At 45.3% G+C, this 19,712-nt stretch overlaps 3 long non-coding RNA genes across 3 annotated transcripts; all 3 read right to left on the bottom strand.

The window, feature by feature from the left end:
• Window positions 1-1,083: 1,083 nt before the first annotated feature.
• Window positions 1,084-3,993, bottom strand: LOC120393222. The gene is made up of 3 exons (XR_005591947.1): window positions 3,970-3,993; window positions 3,015-3,167; window positions 1,084-1,145 (listed from the first exon to the last, which is right to left on the bottom strand). It is a non-coding gene; the product is annotated as an uncharacterized LOC120393222 (long non-coding RNA).
• An 8,596-nt stretch (window positions 3,994-12,589) lies between these two features.
• Window positions 12,590-13,791, bottom strand: LOC120393244. The gene is made up of 3 exons (XR_005591964.1): window positions 13,761-13,791; window positions 13,020-13,046; window positions 12,590-12,695 (listed from the first exon to the last, which is right to left on the bottom strand). It is a non-coding gene; the product is annotated as an uncharacterized LOC120393244 (long non-coding RNA).
• Window positions 13,792-13,853: 62 nt separating this feature from the next.
• Window positions 13,854-15,458, bottom strand: LOC120393224. The gene is made up of 3 exons (XR_005591948.1): window positions 15,396-15,458; window positions 15,038-15,160; window positions 13,854-13,913 (listed from the first exon to the last, which is right to left on the bottom strand). It is a non-coding gene; the product is annotated as an uncharacterized LOC120393224 (long non-coding RNA).
• Window positions 15,459-19,712: the final 4,254 nt, after the last annotated feature.

Below are 19,712 nucleotides of genomic sequence, written 5' to 3'. Positions count from 1 at the left end.
GGACATACAATTATGAGAACGAATATTCATGGCCATCCTAGTTTCCCTTCACAAAGGGTGTCCCTACCCTCTGTTTGCCAGAAGCTGGGACTGGGCAACAGGGGATGGATCATTTGACAGTTACCTGTTCTGTTCATTCCCTCTAGGACATGTGGCACTGGCCACTGTCGGAAGACAGGACACTGGGCTAGATGGACCTTTGGTCTGACCCAGTATGGCCGTTCTTATGGTCTTAGATTCCAGCACTGATAACTGATAACCCAGTTGGGGACCTTTAAATGAAATGATGGATCTGCTTCCAGTCCAGTTTTAAATCCCAAGGACAGCAACTCTATTCTAGCAGCCACACCCTGACCGATACCAAGCGGCGGTCTGATGACAATATTGGACCTATTCTTTATCATCAGCCAGGGATTGGACTTGAAGCTGTCATGCTACCAGGAAATCAACAGCAATTGCTAATTTCCAAAGTGAGGTCAATTCAGGTGTCTAGAGAGCCAGGCCGGTTCCAGGCACCAGCCCAGCAAGCAGCTGCTTGGGGCAGGCAATGGTGAGGGGCAGCACATCTGGGTCTTCGGTGGCAATTCGGCGGCTGGTCCCTCACTCCTTCTCAGAGCAAAGGAGTAGAGCTGCACATCGCGATCGCAGGGGTTTTTATTCCCGCCCTTTTTGCTGCTTGGGGCAGCAAAAGCCCTGGAGCCAGCCCTGCTAGAGAAGTAGATGTTTCTAACAATACACTCCAGTTATACCAGTAAAGTTAGGTCTTTAGGATGTCAAAGCAGTTATGAATTAATGGAAACAGAATGACACTTAATTTCTCTCCACACCCCACCTTACCATGCTCTTGGACCTTCCTGGAGAAAGACCCAGGCTATTAACCATCAGGAATTATCCCAAAATGTCTGCTGCTTAAATAAAGCCCTACATCTCCCAGCAAAGCTGTGGGATCCATGTTTTACCAAGATGAATGCAATAGGTAGCGGTATATACCTGTCCATTGGCAGATGGTTGCTGAGTAGGCTGGAGATCACTGCCTCTAGGTGATGGTGAGCTAAAATAGACACTGCCTCCAGCAGGAATTGCCTCAAGCTGCCCTCCTGGATAGTAGCCATGTGGCTATATATTATATCCACAATAGCTGGCACCTGGAAGGAACAAAACCAGAAAGAAATGTCCCTTTTTCTTTCTCTCCATTCATTCTACAGAATCAAAACCTTTATTTAGACATTTGCTGATTTTTAGAAATTCCTCAAGAAACAAACGTTCAAATATGTCTGTGTAACTTTAACCCACAACAATTGCCCACACTTGGCTGTAAAATTAACACTGACACACACACATACAGCGAAACCCGCTATAACACGATGATCAGGGTCCAAAAAATTGGATCGCGCTAAATGTGGGGTCGCGGTATAGCAGGGTTACCATTTCAAGCTGGTCAGTTTCAAGCGGTCGATTTCTCTTGGGCAGAAAACTACTTGCATTTGCGAACTGCCCACCGCAGTAACTGAAAGGGTGGAGCTCCAGCAGCGGGAGCTCTCAGCCATGCGGTGAGAGAGAAACACTTGGGGAGAGCAGGGAGATGTGCAACGGGCAGAGGAAGAGAGGAGCAGCTGGGAGAGAGTGGCTCTTCTCACCAAAGGGTAGCGGGGGCAGGTGGGAAGAGGCAGTGGGAAGGCACATTCCATTTTTGCTTTTTCCCCTTTGGGGCACTCCAGCCCCTCTCCCTTCACAAAGCCTCTCTCTCTCTCTCTCTCTCTTTCTCTCTCTCTTTTGCGCTTCCATAGCGCTCCAGCTGCTTTTTTTTTTTGGCCTGGGGCGGCGGGCCGCGCACTGTCGTGTTATAGCGGTCGCATTATTACGGGCGCATTATAGCAGGGTCAGGGCGGCTCTAGCCATTTCGCCATCCCAAGCACGGTGGCACCCGTGGCTCCGGTGGACCTCCGCGGGCGACCGGCAGAGCACCCCGGCGTGCCGCCCAAGCAGCGCTTTGCGTGCTGGGGCCTGGAGCCGCCCTGAGCGGGGTTTCCCTGTACATACCAGGTAATTTAATGTGGTGGTGCCCAGCTATGCATTAAATAAACCAGCTGGCATGCACAAAAGAAGGCTTTGCTTGCCCAGATTTTGCAGGTGTGATTTAAGCAGCCAAATGCAACCATTTGCCTCGAAGGATGCACAGTTCATAAACAACCACAAGCACAAAATATGCAAGTGCTTTAAACACAGTGTGCAAATGCCTGGGACTATGAACAGGTGACGACCTCTCATTCATTCCTAGCCCTTCACATCTTGAAACACTGTGCAAGCGTGGCAGTTCTGCTGCGAGGTTCCCTGTCCTGAGGCCTTTCACCAGCCTTGATAGAAGATTTGTGGAGTGCTCCTTTCATCTAGCCCTAACGCACTGGGCTCCAGAATAAGGCATATAAATAGTGGATCCCAAAGACACTATAGTTTTCTCCCTCCCTCCTTCTATTCTTAAAGGGTACGTCTACACACTAAAAAAATCCCACAGCAGTGAGTTTCAGAGCTCAGGTCAACCTGGGCCTGAGGGGCTTGCACTATGTGGCTAAAAGTGTAGCTGTTCCTGCTCGGGCTGCAGCCCAGGCTCTGAAACCTGGCAAGAGCTCAGGCTCCAGACTCACTGGGAATGACTACAGGACTATTTTTATCCAGGTAGCCCTTAGCCATAGGCCTCCTAAGAACTGGATGCCTCCAAGTGCCAGTCATTCTGTCTTCTTGTCTTTTCCCCAGAGTCTGTTTTTTCAAGCCTTTCTTGGCTGAATACTGTGGCAACAAGCCAGACAAATAAATAACCAACCATCTTCCTTTTCCCTTGGATTCTCTCTGTCTATTGCTATTGATTCTGCCGTTGCCTAGTTTAGGGTGAGAACAGAGATGGAATCGACTCTACGTCCGAGGGGGAGAAACAGCAAGATTTTTGTTCATTACACATGAGGGCAAAGATCTAAAAGCCTCGAGTTTAGGCAGAAAACCTCTCCAGTTTCCCGTTTTACCTTATCGAGCATGGCATCTCCACACTCCTTCAGTATAACCTTCATCCACAGTCCAGCTGCCGTGGCACAGGTGGGGCTGGCAGACAGCATACTTTCCACTGTGGCCTCAATAAAGGCTGTGGCCTGTTCTGGGGGAAAGTACTCACTAACAACCTGGGAATAAATCAAAAACAGGAGAGACTGCAATGATGTTTGGCTCCAGCACTTGTAAAAATGGAGGCCTAATTTCTCTATGGAAAAAGATCTATGCATCAGCAAATTGCATCTGACAGTGGGTATTCACCCACAGCTCATGCTCCAATACGTCTGTTAGTCTATAAGGTGCCATAGGACTCTTTGCTGCTTTTACAGATCCAGACTAACACAGCTACCCCTCTGATTAATTAACAATTTGTTAATTAGCCTCATGTCCAGCTAGCCATTTGGGATTAAAATTCTCTCCATAGTCTATATACTACATTTTTGTATTCTACACTAATGAGATCAGGTTCGAGGCAAAGCTTCTGTTGCACAGTTAGCACAACATTGTACCGGCTATGCAGGAGGTAAGTTTCCAGTTTGTATTCCCTTAGATACACTGCATCTTTTTACAACATATACAATGAAGTCAAGAGGCATGCTCACAAATATAGGCAAACCCACAAGGTGACAGAATGAAGACTGGATGGGTTCTCAGCTTGATGTTCCACTAATACAGTTTTTCTCATGGATAGCTGGATAGGTACATGTGTGTGCATCTGCGTGTGCATTTTCATGGGCGTGCAACATTCTGTGGAATCTGGATTTTACATGGCATTCATGGCACACATCTATGAAAAGCATCTTGCTGGTTACTAGCAACGAATGCCCGCACCCACAGCTCGCTCCAAGTACAGAAAGGCATCATGAAAGTGTAAATGTAAAATGAAGGGTGCCTGGTCACTAGAACATCCGCACAAGTTTTTGAGTCAGTTACCCTGGCCATTTTGGAAGATGCCTGAAACAGAGCCTCGGGGTCCGGGCTGCTGTTAGTTCGTCACGGAGACATCTCAGCTCCTCCTCCGCTGACCCCAGGTTCATGGGCTGGCCTGGAGTGGAGAAAAGGAAAAAAGTACTGTAACGACTAATGAAACTGAACCTCTACTGCATGGATATTCATACAGGAGGATCCATGTGCTAGGCTGTTATCAGCATAGTGTAAAATCTTGGCCCCATCAAAGTCAATGGCAAAACTCCTGTTGACTATAATGGAGTCAGGATTACACCTAAATGTCTGAAAGTTAACAGTAGTGGTATGTTATTGTGACTGATACAGGATTGAACAAGCATCGTATTCAGCTTGGAGCAGCTTTCTGGGGGTGTCTGGTTTCAGTAGTGTCTCTGCTCTCACTATTTACATCTAATCTCACATTCAAGTACAACTCATGCAGGTAGATGTGAGGTTCCAATGTAGAGGTGAATCCCTCCACCAAACTCTCAAGATGGGGCTGGACAAAACCTTGGCAGGAAACCCATGCTCATCCGTCACTTCTAAACAATGCTGGGATTTCTATGTTGTACACTCAAAGACTGGAATCCCTTATTCTGTTTGTGAATCACCAACACTGTTTTTAGGACTGATTAATAATAATTAGAAATAGGGTCACCAGATGTCCCAATTTTATAGGGACAGTCCCAATTTTGGGGTCTTTTTCTTATATAGACTCATATTATCCCCACCCCGTCCTGCATGAGTTTCACATTTGCTGTCTGGTCACCCTAATTGGAAATGGCCTTAAATAATAACCAAGATCTATCCCATTAGGTGAAAAGAACATCCTACTCAGGGGTCGCAACCTTTCAGAAGTGCTGTGCCGAGTCTTCATTTATTCACTCAAATTTAAGGTTTCGCGTGCCAGTAAGACATTTTAACGTTTTGAGAAGGTCTCTTTCTATAAGTCTATAATATATAACTAAATTGTGGTTGTATGTAAAGTAAATAAGGCTTTTAAAATGTTTCAGAAGCTTCATTTAAAATTAAATTAAAATCACGGAGCCCCGGACTGGTGGCCAGAACCTGGGCAGTGTGAGTGCCACTGAAAATCAGCTTGAGTGCCTTCGGCACCCGTGCCATAGATTGCCTACCCCTGTCCCACTCTTTCACAAAGGGAAAATGGCCTACACTTACTCCAATAGCTTTGAATGCTCATGACAGAGGGCTGCTGCAAGAACTTTTTGTTTAAAGAATTATTCCAGGAAACCCCTCCAATACAGCCAGTGGCAGGGTAAAGAGAATGAAAATGTTTAGTACCAAGGGCTTGTTTACATGGAGAAGTCAAGAAAGCTAATCAAATTCATTTTCAAACTGCATTAGTTAAACTTCATTAAACACCTCTGGGGACACACTTATTTAGAATTAAAGGGGCCTTTTTTCAGGTTAGTTTAATTCATGTAATTCACTTAAATTAAGAAGGGCCATTTTCATTCAGAATCAGAGCATCCACACGTGTTTAATGACACTTTAAAATTTACACCTTTAGTTCATTTGGATTAACTCTCCTTAGTGTCCCTGTGTAGAGAAGCCCTAAGGAACTGAGCAGTTATCTACCTGGTGCAGACCATTTATTATTTGTACAGTTCCCAGAAGTGTGCCACACTCTTTACACATCATAATCGTCTCTTCTAATGAGCTATTTACAAGATGCCCACCACTCTGTTATCTAAGTGCCAACAGACAGGACAGAAAGAACTAGACAGGCAGAAAAATGGACATTACAACAGTGAAAGAAGCTGAAGAATTACTTATACCTGCTAATGGTCTCCTCACCTTGTATACAGAGAAGGCAGCTGATACAGTCAACCACCCACTGACGAGATGTGGCCAGTGAATCACAGCTGTATGGTGCTATTGCTCCAATCAGAGATCCAAACTGATGAAAAGTTTCCTGAGTCTAATTAAAAAAGAATGAAGAATGAACGTTCTCCAGCTGTACTAGACTTCACTTGCCATCTTTATTGTTGATACCAGTCAGCTCTGTGTTTTTGGGGAACCAGGGCACAGTATCTAGCTTGTGTGACTCCTGAAGGACACCCCAATTCCCATCTCTGTTTGAACCAAAACCGATCAGAGAAAAGGCTTGCAGAGAACAATGAAGGATTTGGGGAGACACACCTAGATGCCTCCTGACAAGGGTGACAAGATTAAGACATCTCCATTTGCATACAGAATGAAGAACAGAGACAACTCTCTAGCCTCAACTGCATGAAAGATGGAATAGGGATTAGCATAAAGAATGAAGAACAGAGAACCGCACTGAACTCTGGGACCAGAAAAGCAGGGACGCATTGAATCATGGGAATCCCTGCTCCAGATGCTAATGAACCTACGCCTGCACACACTCAGCTCAGCAATTATCAGACCAATTCTAGTAATAAATCTTTGACTCATATCCCAAAATACTGAAGCAGCCTAGTTGCCTTGTGAGCTCCCCGGAAGAAAACAACACCCATAGCCAAGAATGATCAGCTCCTATTGACTAGCCTAAAGAAAACCCTTGAGCCATCAGTTTACCCATAAACAAATCTAGTGTTCTCCCTTGAACCATTGTATTTTCTCAACAAAACCCCTACCTATGCCCAGGTAAGGGTTCTGATGTATAGGCCCAAACTCTGCATCAGTTCCACTGGGATTCCATCTCCTGACTGATCGTGATGGGGGCTCTGCCTGTCTCCAGCACTCAGGACCCTGAGCGACCACCATCACCTGGGAACCCCGACCAGTTCAAGCCTCATGGAGTGGGTGGGATCCATCTCTCTCTCTCTCTCTGTTTTCTTTCCTACCTCAGGTATTAACCTTTAAAATGTAGCTGTTATGTTTGTTTAGCCCTCCTGGTGTGGTTATCACTATGATTCAATCAATAACTGTTATGGGTCAGCTGGTTGCTTCTCTCTCTCTCTGAATTTTACTCTTTTGTGTTTTTAGCTTCCCCCATTTACTCTGCAGCGACGCTTCTTGTACCTAAGCTAAAGATCCCTGTAGTACCCCAAAATACAGTGGGGTTTGTTCATCAAGTGGGTTACTACCAGTACAATTGTAATGTGAAAGTGTGATAGGAATGTGTTAAACTTGGGGCACATAAGTGGGTGGGGGGAGCAGTGGAAAGTGCTGCTGAACCCAGCCTGTTGAGACCAGGGACACATGAGGGTACCAGCTTGAAAGTGCTGCTCAGCCCAGCCCACTGAATGCAGGGACATATGAGGGGATCAGCTGGGGAGTGCTGATTGACTTGCTCTGCTAGTGTGTGTACGCATGTTCGTCTAGTTCTACTTATTAGCCCTGGGAACCTAGTCCTGCAGGAGAGCTCCATTGGGAGGGGACTTGTAGAAGGAAGGAGTAGAACACACAAGTGACATAAGCAACACAGTAATAGAATTACAGAACCGCCCCACCCCTCCCTTCCCCCACAGAAGAGTAACCCTAATTAATGAGCCTCCCCAAAGTAATGGGCACATCTGGTAACATTGTGCCTCTGATTCCTGTACTGAACTGGGTAACGCACATTGGAAAATATAATCCCAATTGTACATACAAACGGATGGGGTCTAAATTAGCTGTTATCACTCAAAGAAGAGACCTCAGAGTCATTGTGTACAGTTCTCTGAAAGCATCTGCTCCACATGCAGTCAAAAACGCTAACAACATGTTAGGAACCATTAGGAAGCGGATTGATAATAAGGCAGTAAATATCATTATGCCGCTATAGAAATCTACAGTACCCCCACACCTTGAATACTGCGTGCAGTTTTGCTCATCTCACCTCAAAAAAGATATGTTAGAACTGGAAGAAATACAGAGAAGAGTAACAAAAATTATTGGGCGTATGGGACAACTTCTCATATAAGGAGAGATTAAAAAGACAGGGACTTTTCAGCTAGGAAAAGAGACGACTAAGAGGGACTATGATAGAGATCTATAGACTCATGACTGGTGTAGAGAAAGTCAATAAGGAAGTGTTATTTAGCCCTTCACATATCACAGGAACAAGGGTCACCCAATGAAATTAATAGGCAGCAGGTTTAAAACAAAAAAGGAAGCATTTCTTCACACAATGCAGTCAACCTGTGGAACTCATCGCCAGGGAGATGTTGTGAAGGCCAAAAGTATAACTGGGTTCAAAAAAGAATGAGATGAGTTCATGGAGGATAGGTCCATCTCTGGCTATTAGCTAACACGGTCAGGGATGCAACCCTATGATCTGGATGTATCTAAACCTCTGACTGCCAGACGCTGGGGCTGGGACTGTCCAACAGGGGATGGTTCACTTGACAATTGCCTTGTTCTGTTCATTCCCTCTGATGCATCTGGCACCCACCACTGTCAGAAGACAGGATACTGGGTAGATGAACCATTCTTCTGGGGGATCCAGGATAGCCACTCTTATGTTTTATGTTCTTAGCGGATTACATAGAAATTCAGCTTTAGCATCCTGGGAGCATAAGAACCAAGAATGCATTTGTGACACTGGCAGACCAGTCAACCTGTGTATGACCCATAATAACTTAACAAGAGACACTTCTACTGTATCAAGACAGTTCACGTGCATGTGAATTTCAAAGAGGCGCATTAGACTAGCAATCATCAACTCATTCAAAAATGAACAATAGATGCTAAGTGTATTTGTCTGTGGTTATCTATACCGGGTTAGAAGTTTCACAATGTAAATAAATTAGCTTGTAGATGCTAATTCCCTTTCATGGCTTAATTGCCTTAATTATGTGTGCAAGGTGTTCAGTTAGCCTTAAAATCAAAGATGTAAGACACTTCAGAAACCAATCATTTCTACATTATCTTCAGCTTAACTATCTGTGTTATAATGGAAGAACGGCTAATTACCTTATGTGAATGAATGTAACTAGTTTACTGTGTATGCACAGGAAATAGAAGATTATCTTCAAAGCAAAGTACAACAGGCCATCTGCATTGGGGGAAGGTCCTTCTGTGACAATTTCTGTGAGGTAGGCTTGTCAGCCTGGTAGAATAGCTATAAAAGAGAAGGCTTGGGCCTGATCCTATCATCTCTAGACCGTTTAAATGTTGAACAGGGACAGTGTAAGCCATAGGACAGAGATCTTCCAAATAATCATTTGGAAGAACCTGGAAAATGCCTGGAAAAACTAACAGACATTACATCTAAGCTGCCTTTGGATTCTGATCTGTTGGGATGATTCCAGAGAGACTTTTACAAACCAGCAGTTTATTCCATCACTGTTGTGATCCTGAACTATGAACATGGAAAGTCACTTGTCTGGATATTGATCTTTTAACCATTTGTAACTCTTCTTTCTTTTAACAATAAATCTTAGATTTAGTTAAGGATTGGCTGACAGCGTGATATTTGGGGAAGCCCTGAGATTCACATTGACCTGGGGATAAGCATCTGGGACTTTATGATCAGTGAACCCCACATATGGTGAATCAGGTTTCCAGTAACCCCTCACTATATTAGACATAGAATATCAGGGTTGGAAAGGACCTCAGGAGGTCATCTAGTCCAACCCCTGGCTCAAAGCAGGACCAATCCCCAGACAGATTTTTACCCCAGTTCCCTAAATGGTACCCTCAAGTATTGAACTCACAACCTGGGGTTTAGCAGACCAGTGCTCAAACCACTGAGCTATCCCTCCCCTCTCTTCCAAGACAGGGATGTTTAGATGGGAGCCAAAGTCTGGAATGCCAAAAGGGGACCGCGTTTGGCATCTTGTTAACTAGGGTGGAAGCTCTTTTGTTGTTGACTTGGTGAATCTAATGATAGAATAAGCCATCAGTTTGGCGGTTGTCTCCCTCTACTTCTTGCAGTCTGCCTGCAGTGTGGTCACTGCATTGTTGTGTAAACCTCTCTCTCACGGAAGCAGAGGGATGTTAGTCACCTTGAGATCCCAACTGCTGTCCTGGAAGAGTTTTCATGCATTTGCGTTGAGTGTCAGATCTGATGTAAGCAGGAAGTCAGCTCAAGGAAGAGTAAGGCTATACTCACTGTGCTATGAACTGTCTCTCGATAGGCAGTCAGCAGCTGGGTGCTGGCCTGCAAGGCCTCTCTCTCTCCACTCCTTCCCTGAACTGAACCATGTCCTTAGGAGCTGTTGGTAGAGCAGGGGGATGGACAGAGTTAGTACCAGAAAGTCCCTCCCAAAAGTTCCTCTTAAACAGGTTTAATTGTCACTAAAATCCCTCTCCAAAGCATCTGACCTCCATGTAGCAAAGGAATTACATGTCTAATGGAAGAGCCCCTTAGATATACAAGTCCCAGGGACCAGATTCACCTCTGGTGATTGAAGCCAAAGGAGTTACATGAGAGATGAATCTGGGCCCGTGTATGTGATGTCTGCTGTAGACTGTCTGATGGGAGCTGTCTAGCACATTGCATGCTGTTTGATGTCTGCTGCTGTGTTCTATTTCCTGGGCAACTTCTCCCACATTGATTGGCAAAATGACAGAGAGAAGCATTTCTTTTTATTAATTTGAATAAGAGCAGAGAAGTCCCCCCAGCCCAGCTCCTTTTATAACTTCATTTTTATACTGAACGTGCATCAAACTCCCCACCCCTCAGCCCTTCACAATATTCTGTTCATGTCTGAGGAACAGGAAGTTTCCTCTGAATGAGTTTCCATACACAGGGCTTAACTCAATATTCATGAATTCCTCTTAGAAGAAGTGATCAGTTTCAACTGGTTCTCTTGGATTTGGCTACTGCAGTGGTGATTTTCTTGCCGCTCCAAGTAGTGTCAATGACACTGTAAGAACTTGGTCCCAATCCAGCCCTGGCATAAAATGGCATAGCTTCTGTGGATTTCAGTGGGGCACATGCCCGCTTATCCCAGGAAGAATTGGGTGCTTTCTCCCTAAAATTCACTCCATTGTGGAAAATTCCTCCACAACTGAAGCTTGACCCCCTAAATCTCTGACTCTTCCCTGCTGTAACACAAGAAACAATCTCCACCACGGTTCAATGGACTACTGTCATCAAACATTTCCTGGAACCAGTCTGCGGTTGGTTCTTCCTCCAGCAAAGTCTCCACTAGCTTGCCAAGGGCTTCCAAGGATCTCACATAGAGTGACTGAAACCAGAAAAGAAGGAGTGAGGCTCAGCACAGATCATTTGTGTGTGTGGGCTGGGAAAGCTAACTATAACCTTGCAGGGGGGCCATGTGGGACTGCCATCACCCAGTGCCTGCTGGGCAGAAATACAGTGGATGGTGCCGGAGGAGAATTGTTGTCACGTACTTGTATATGCTGAGCATCCTTTGCTGTCCCGTCTTCCTCTTTCATCTTCTCCAAGGGAGGAAGGGGAAATAAACTTTTGAAGCACTGACCAAGGAGCTCACGGTTTTCCTCCAGGGTCAGAGATGGTTTGAGCTTGCTGGCAGAAGAAAGATAGAGAGAAAAGTCATGCATTAGACTCAGTACCACCTCCAAGTAAAAGAAATGGGTCCAATGACTAGAGATTGTCCCAATCTAGAACCCCAAGTGCAAACAACCCTTCACTTTGCACCTCTCTTAAGTATTGGCTCCTCTAGAAGTAAAGCTAAAACTTCAAATCTCCTTTTAGAGAAACCCACAAGCTTCCTCCCCCCTGCCAGCTAGCCAGACACCTCCCTCCCCATCTGAACTCTGCTCCATTGTACTGCATGCCCCACAACCTCCAATCTTGTGTCTTTCGAGCACAAACCCCCAAATGGACACATTCAAATCCTTAAGAACTAAAGTCCTGCTGGTGAGCAGCATGTGAGCCACAGGGCCACCCAGAGGATTCAGGGGGTCTGGGGTCTTTGGTGATGGGAATTGCCGCGAAGGCCCAGCACTTTGGCGGTGGGTCCCGGGCGGAAGTTCCCCAGCGGCGGTGCTGCTGAAGACCTGGGCCCCGTGAGAGTTTTCCAGGGCCCCGGGTGAAGGACCCCACTCCAGGGGCCCTGAAAATTGCCCATTTGCTCCCCAGGGTGCCTGGTGAGCCAAACCCTGCAGGCTTTAGACTGCTCCCAACCTGACACTCATGAATTAACAAATAAGAAGGCATCACAGTGCCAAGAAATATGGCAGAAAATAGCCTACCTCAGATGTCCAATGGCAAGAACTGCCTGGTAGCGAACTGGAGATGCCAGGGAATCCAGTGGTTCCTGTTTAATGAAGTCCTGAAATGCATGAATGGGGACATCAAAAATGGGAAATGGATTTGAAAGGCAGAGAGGCCTTCCTCTCACACCCTGAAACAGGGCTATATGCCAGACCTGGAATAAACAGACACCGTGCCCAGCAGGCTCTCTGCCTCAGAAATGGGTTGTAGGGCCATCTGCAGGCTATACAGAGGACAGAAAGAGAACTCACAAGACACAAGCCATTCCTTCCAGTTACAGCCCACAATATATGTTAGCATCCCTGCCAAGCTCAGAGTGGACCCAGCATTCTGGGTGCCATGCAGGTAGCTCATGAGACTGCAGTAGTACAGTCACAGCCAATGGATAAAATATCATCTCCCCAGAAAACCAGTCTCATTACATTACAACAAACTCTCTTGTACTTCAGTCCTCAAAGCTCCTAATCACTCACCAACATGTAGCCAAGGGCTCCAGTTTGTATGAGAATTCGAACTCTTGGGAGTCTCTGGTCTCCAAGATGGCACAGCTAATCTCCATGACATTCTGGATGAGGGTTAATTTTAGGTTCATGTCCTACATAATCGAGAAGGAGAAACAAGAGGATGTGGATGAGAAACTGAGAGAAGAACCAGAGTCAGAAGATAAAGATCAGGAATTAAATCTAGCCTCGGGAGAGGAGAGAGGTGTCCCCAGACCCCAGAAGGTAGAGGACCCTGGCTCTGCACCCACCTCAGAAGAAGAGAAAACCCAGGTTCATCAAATAAATCCAGGCCTACTTACACCAGAGCAGCCAGGACTCCTGCTTGATGTAGCAAGGAAACCAAACTCTGTGCAATTTAAACAAGCAACTTGTGTACAGAAAATGCAAGAGCTGAGGGCAGATTATTTAGAATGTACCTTGTTCGCAACAGTGATGCCCAGCACCTGAAAAACGAAATGCAAAACAGCTATTAGCAATGTTGATAGTCCCACATAACACACATCCTCAAAATGTCCTGGCTGGTGAATATGGAGCAGAGAGAAATCACTATTGTTAAATCTTCCAAAAGGCAGGAAAGGTATCCAGAGGGTGTTTGCAGAGGTCATTATCAGGGCCATCCTCTGTAGTATTTGCATTTGTGAACTACTGGAAGATCTCAGTTTGGTTCAACTGTTTTTGGCAATGCCTAAGTGAGAGTCTCAGTTAGACAAGGCAGAACTGAATGGCAAAGTGATGTGGAGAGGTTGCACTGAGATGAGAGTCAGGACCAGCAGTCAGGCACCTGGGGAACAGAAATAACGGAGCACACAGACAAACAAGATGACAGATAAGAGGTAAGGGAAGTAGTGAGTCCAAGAAACAGTGTGACAGCAAATCAACTACATACAGGCTAGCACTATCTTTTGCTACCCAAGAGAGACTAGAGCTAGATACACATCCATATGAGGGGAGTTAGAGTGTTATTCTGAATAGCCTGAGTGTCACTGCATCTGAATTACTGTGTAGCTGGGGTCTACAGAATTTCAGAAGACTATAGAAAAACCTAGCGAAAATACAAAGAAGAGCAACAAAAATGATACAACATGTGACAGCTCACACTCCGTCCATTACAGTTTTAAATTTGAGTTATGTGACACTTATCACGCAAAAGCTCTTACCTGACCACTGGCTCTGTAATGGAGAAGGATGTTCCCTGTGATGTCTGCCTCTACTCGGGAGAGAAGCTGGTCTTTTGGAGCATGGACAGCCACGCTGCTGTAGGCCAGCATCAGGGTGCTGCGAGTCTTGCCTCTTCTCCCATGGTGGTAGTCCTAGACAATCAGAAAGTTCTTCTGATTCCTTTTGCTTTGGAATTCTGATCTGCTGCTGACCGAGGAATTCCTCACAGCAGCAATAGCAGCTTGCACTTGCAAAGCTCTTTTCAGCCAAAGATCTCAAACCACTTGCAAAAAGTATTTAAGCAATATAATAACTGTGAGGCGTGGAGATATTAGTATCTCCATCATTCCCACTAGGTAACTCTGACACAGAGAGCCTAAAATGCTGAACCTACAGCAGTGAAGTACACGGGAGCTTAGTCATTGACACTGGTGGGTACAAGATCAGGCGCTAAATGTCTTGCCTAAGGCTGCACAGTGAGTAAATGGCAGAGCCAGCAGTGGAAGCCCAGAGGCCTAGTCTCCTGCTCTAGCCTTTAGATCAGTGGTTTTCAACCAGAGCTACTTGTGTACCCCTAAGGGTCTGCAGAGGTCTTCCAGGGGGTTTATCAACTCATCTAGCTATTTGCCTAGTTTTACAGCAGACTACTAAGAATGCAAGTACAATATTTATATTCCAGTTGATTTATTTTATAATTATATGGTAAAAATGAGAAAATAAGCATTTTTCAGTAATAATGTGCTATGACACTTTTTAATAAGTTTATGCCTGATTTTGTAAGCAAGTAGTTTTTAAGGGAGGTGAAATTTGGGGTACACAAGACAAATCAGACTCCTGAAAGGGGTACACTAATCTGGACAAGTTGAGAACCACTGCTCTAAATCACAGGTTCCATAATTGTCATCCGTAGCCCACTGGTGGTCTACCTAAAGCAGGCTGGTTGGCCACATGTTGCTTGCCACACCTCCTCATTTCCAGCCACTAACTGGGATTAAAAAAATGCTAAAAATCCCTAAAGCTTTTCCATGCAAGCGACTGAGGTAGTTCCCACACATTGTGCATGGGAGGGGCGCTCAAGCCATGAGACATCAGATGATAAAAATCATTTGAGAGAACCCCAGCTCCAGAGTGTGCTCCTCTCTGCTTAACTGCAGGCGTCACGTAGAACGCACACACTGGGGGACAATGCGAGCTGAGCAGAGCAGACACTACCCCGGGGCTGCTGCCCCTGGTTTAGAGGGAGAGGAAGTTGGAGAGAAGCCCCTGGCTCCTTTACCTTCAGGCGGCTGATGAACCCAGGAATCGTAACCTTGCTCATTGCAGCCCCAAACTCCTGAAGTGCGTTGAGTGTGAGGTCCAAGTGGCTCTCAGCAGAGAGTGCAAGGATGGAAATGACTCCCTGTCACCCAAGAAAAATACTGGTTAGGATCTAACCCACGAGTCCCTTCCTTTCAGCTGAAGTGGTGTAAAGCGCGAGTCAGGCGTCAGACACATGGGCAGCGGGGGCTGAGTGAAACAGCAATGAAGAGGATATGAAGCGAAATGGCATCTGTCCCAGGCCAGCTCAGAGCTGAGCCCCACAGGAAGCATTCAGGGGTTACTTGGTAAAGTGGGGAGAGGGACAGAGTCCTCACCTGTCTCTCAGGGGCTTCCATATAATCTGTTGCTTTCAAAAATTGATGAAGCTGGGATTTAACGTGGCCCAGGTCCTGACAAACTGCTAAGGACGTTCCTAGCGCCTTATACAGGAAACTCTGAAAGAAAGGGCCGGCACTGAGATACCAGTAACAGAACGTGCCAGTCAGTACAGAGCCAGCTCAGCAACACTCAGGAAAGAACAAGATAGCCAAGTCCAAGCACCCATACTGCAGAAACATCCCATCATCTAGCCCAGCCAGAGAACCAACAATGCAGCACAGACAAGCAGCCTGTCCAAGCAAATATTGGAAGAGCAGGGGGGCAAGAGAGCAGGGAACAAATAAAAACAAATTTTATATGCAGAATAAAATATAAAGTAATGAAGCCTTGAGAGAAGCCTTATGCAGCCCCAATCAAATTTCAAGGGAAATTAAGTAGAAACTAAGCCTTAACAGAGAACAAACCTTCTCACGGGAGGGGCTGGTATAGCTGGCCATCTGCTGGTTCAACTCAAGGCTTATCTGGCTGCTCCAGGCACTGTCGTCTATCATCCCCAGAGATGTTCTTAGGAACTGAGTGTAAAAGAAGAGAGTTAAAGCAGATGGTTAATTGCAAGAATTTGGGGGTTGTTGTGGGGGTTTGTTTGTTTATTTGTTTGTTTTTTTTTCTTCCTTGTTCTCGCTTGTAAACTTTCCAATATTCAGGTGTCATGGGAAGGTTATTTCCCTATTGAGAACTATAAACATCGACAACCCAGATTTCCTCTGCTGTCGTTCTTTAACCTTTGTGTGATGATTCCTCTCAGTCCCCAAACCCAGATGGACAGTGAATTGGAGAATGAGATGGAGCCAAGAAATCTGACCATTGAGGAGTGATTTTATAGTGGATGGAGGATGGGTCTAGTAAACTTTGAGCAAAGGGCCCTGGACTACGAAGGACCAGGCACCTTCTCTGAAGTGCTATGAACCCATTCTGCCACCTCCTGAGGGTCCCCAGGGTTGTGAGGTACCTCACTACCCCTGCCCTTAGCATGAGAAAACCTTCTCTGTGCCTGCCAGGTGTCAGCTCCTGACTCAGCCAGCCACAGGAAACACAAGCACGCCCTTCTCACCCCATCCAGGTTCCACTCTCCTTCTACAGATAAGCAATCGGTACAGTCCAACCGCCGAGCCCTCTCTGCAGCCCCACAATGTCCAGCCCCTGTTCCACTGGACACTCACAGAATTCATAGGTTTGCTACACATCACCTTACCAGTTTCACCTCAGCATCACCGCTCCATGGACTTAGATACATTTATAGTGAAAACAAGCAGAGTTCAATTGACAAAGATCAGAGAGTTGGGAAGCAGCAAGTAAAATTAATGTAAACAAATGGTTACGTAAAAATAAAATCCTAACACACTTCTAGAGCTTGAACTTAGATAACCAAATATTCCCCTGTCTCACAAAGGATAGCTCCCCCAAATCTCTCTCCCAGCATGAAACACCCAGACCAAAGATCATCCTCCATTCATAAGACAAGGAGCTGTCAGTTCGTCCAATAGATGAAGGATACCTGGGGCCAGATACCTCTGGACCTCCAGATATAGTTCCACGCATCCATTGTCTTCATTTGAAAACAGGGTACCCCCTATTGTTTGCTTGTTTTTCTTGTATCAAATCTCCTCTGGAGACTTCACAATCACTTGATTAGAATTTTCCTCTGTTGATTAGCATCCACTGTGAATAATTACTCACAGGCAGATAAGCGTCTCCTGCCTGAAAGAAACTTGTTTATCACTTTCTGGTGAGCAGCCCCAACTCACAGACCTTAAAAGCATCAATTTCAGTATAGAACCATAGCACCTTATATATTATCCATCCAATCACTGTGCAATGCTTATGATGAGCCGTGTGACACAGGTATCCAGTAAAGGCTTTACATGACACCCTTTGATTATATAGAGATCAGATCCAGGGAATCCTGGGAATAATTGGAGATGTACCAATCTCCTAGAACTGGAAGGGACCTGGAAAGGTCATTGAGTCCAGCCCCCTGCCTTCACTAGCAGGACCAATTTTTGCCCCAGACCTCTAAGTGGCCCCCTCAAGGATTGAACTCACAACCCTGTGTTTAGCAGGCCATGCTCAAACCACTGAGCTATCCTTCCCCAATCCTGTAGCCTAAGTCAGTGGACACCCAAAGGACCAGGAGTCACACCCTCATCTCCCATTGAAGTCAGCCAGAGGTTAGTAACTTTCAGCACTTTGCTGTTTCAGGCCCTAATTTTGAACAGCAGCCAGGAAATCTCAGAAACCTCACAAGAAAACCTAATCTTAGTTGATTTTTTAGCCCAAAGAATTTCAAAGGAGGCTGGATCTGGAATGGGGAACTCCAGAGTGTAATCCAACCCCAAATGGAACTGCAAACCTTCTGGGGCGTATTTGTCACTAGGTCCCTTCCTTTCATTTTCAGCACTCGCCATCAAAGTGTTCCTTGTCTGGATTTACATGAGGCTGCAAAGAGCTCTTTCTGAGCAGAAAGGCTTCTCCCTGAGATACAGTCACCAAACCCTGTCTTGTCTCTTTTCCTTTTGGGGTTTCTCACAGCAAATTTTCTTTTGAGTGGCAAAGAGAAAAAAAGAATCCTTTCAATGTCCCCCAGTGGTGCATTAGCACCATGAGCATGCTGGTTTTCTGGTTATGTTGTGTGTTGTTCCCAGTGGTAGCATGAGTTATTTATAACTAGCGCTGGTTGAACAATGGTAAGTCCATTTCACAAAGCAAGTGGGAGTTTTTTGTTTTCTTGATTTTTCAACACACACATGAAAAGTGAAAGAAACAAAAATATTTTGCTTTTCAAAATAAAAAATGACCATTATTCAGTTCTTTGTTTTCCCCCTTTCCTTCCCTTTATCCCTCGTCCCCAGGCCTTTCCTCCCCTCTTCCACTTTGTGACTGAAAAAGCCGGGGTGGGAGGTGAGGCAGGGGGAAGGAGACAACCAGGAAAGCAAATGAAAAAAAACCCCAAAAAATCAACTTCAGTTAAAAAAAAAACTGAACATTTTCCAGTTGGGTTGGGTTTTGTTTTGTTTTGTGTTAAAAAAAAAAATTTGAAAGTGTCCCATGAAAATAAAAAAGGCCAGTTTTCACTGAACAAAAGTTGCAAATGAAATGGTTTGACCAGCTCTGCTTAGAACGAATAGTTTATCATTAATATTTTCCCCAGCTGATACATTTGGAGGGGGGAGGGAGGGCTGTGACAATACAGCTGAAAGCCATCTTGTACCTGAAGCAGCATGTGCTCCCACTGCACGTGGTCCAGGGAATTCTCTGTGTTTCCTATGAAGCAGGAGGCAAAACAATAATGTCAGCTAGGTTAGCAAGAAGAGTCGTCCCAGGAATCTCCTTTGCAATCAGTCCTTGAAAACCCCTGCTCTGCCAAGCTGTAACATGCCTGCGCTTTCAAGGCTAAATGGGACCTACGCCAACGTTCTTTGTTGGACCCACAGAAAGTATCATGTTATGTACCCTGCTGGCATTTCTATTCAGGGTCAGTCAACCCACCAGGAGTGAGATGCTGAGCACTCCCAATTCCTTTTGACTTTAATGGGATCTGAGGTACTTAGCATCTCAGAAAACTGTTCAGCACATCAGAAGACTGGGTTTAATGTGAATACAAACTTTTCCTGCATAATAAAAGATTCTGGACTTGATCCTAACTTGATGTAAATCGGTGTAGCTTCATTGAAGTCAATGGAATTATACTGATTTACATCAGCTGAAATCTGGCCCCGTTTCTGAATGTCCAGCTCTAACCTACCCTTCTTTAATGTCGGCACAAGGCAGTACTGGGGACTCTGTACAGCAACAACTAGGAAGATACAGCTCATTTTTAAAATCTTTTTGACTATCAAACCCACTTGAACATTGTGGGGTCTGACCTTCATCAGAAACATATCGGGTTTGGGCTCCACGTAGGGTCTGTCATACTCCACAGAGACTACACTGGCACAACCACGTCATTGGAGTTCTGCTGGCATAACCCCATAGTGTAGATGCAGCTACACTGACTGAGGAGGTCAATAGATTCATACCACTGTAAAATTGCTGAAAGACATTATTAGGCCCATAATACCTAGAGTCTACATGGGCACCCACTTGGCCAACCTAGCTTTTATGGCTCAGGCTTCCTTACAGAAAGAAAAACTCTGGGTTTTTAATTGAATCACCCTTGAAAGTAAACATGGGGTTTAATTTTCAGAAACATTCAGTTTGCAAAATCAGACTATATATGGAACCCCAAAATATTTCACTAACCTCCAACTTCATGT

Source organism: Mauremys reevesii, unplaced genomic scaffold (genome assembly GCF_016161935.1).
Source record: "Mauremys reevesii isolate NIE-2019 unplaced genomic scaffold, ASM1616193v1 Contig17, whole genome shotgun sequence".
Classification (NCBI taxonomy): domain Eukaryota; kingdom Metazoa; phylum Chordata; order Testudines; family Geoemydidae; genus Mauremys; species Mauremys reevesii.
This window is presented reverse-complemented; position numbering and strand designations above follow the sequence as displayed.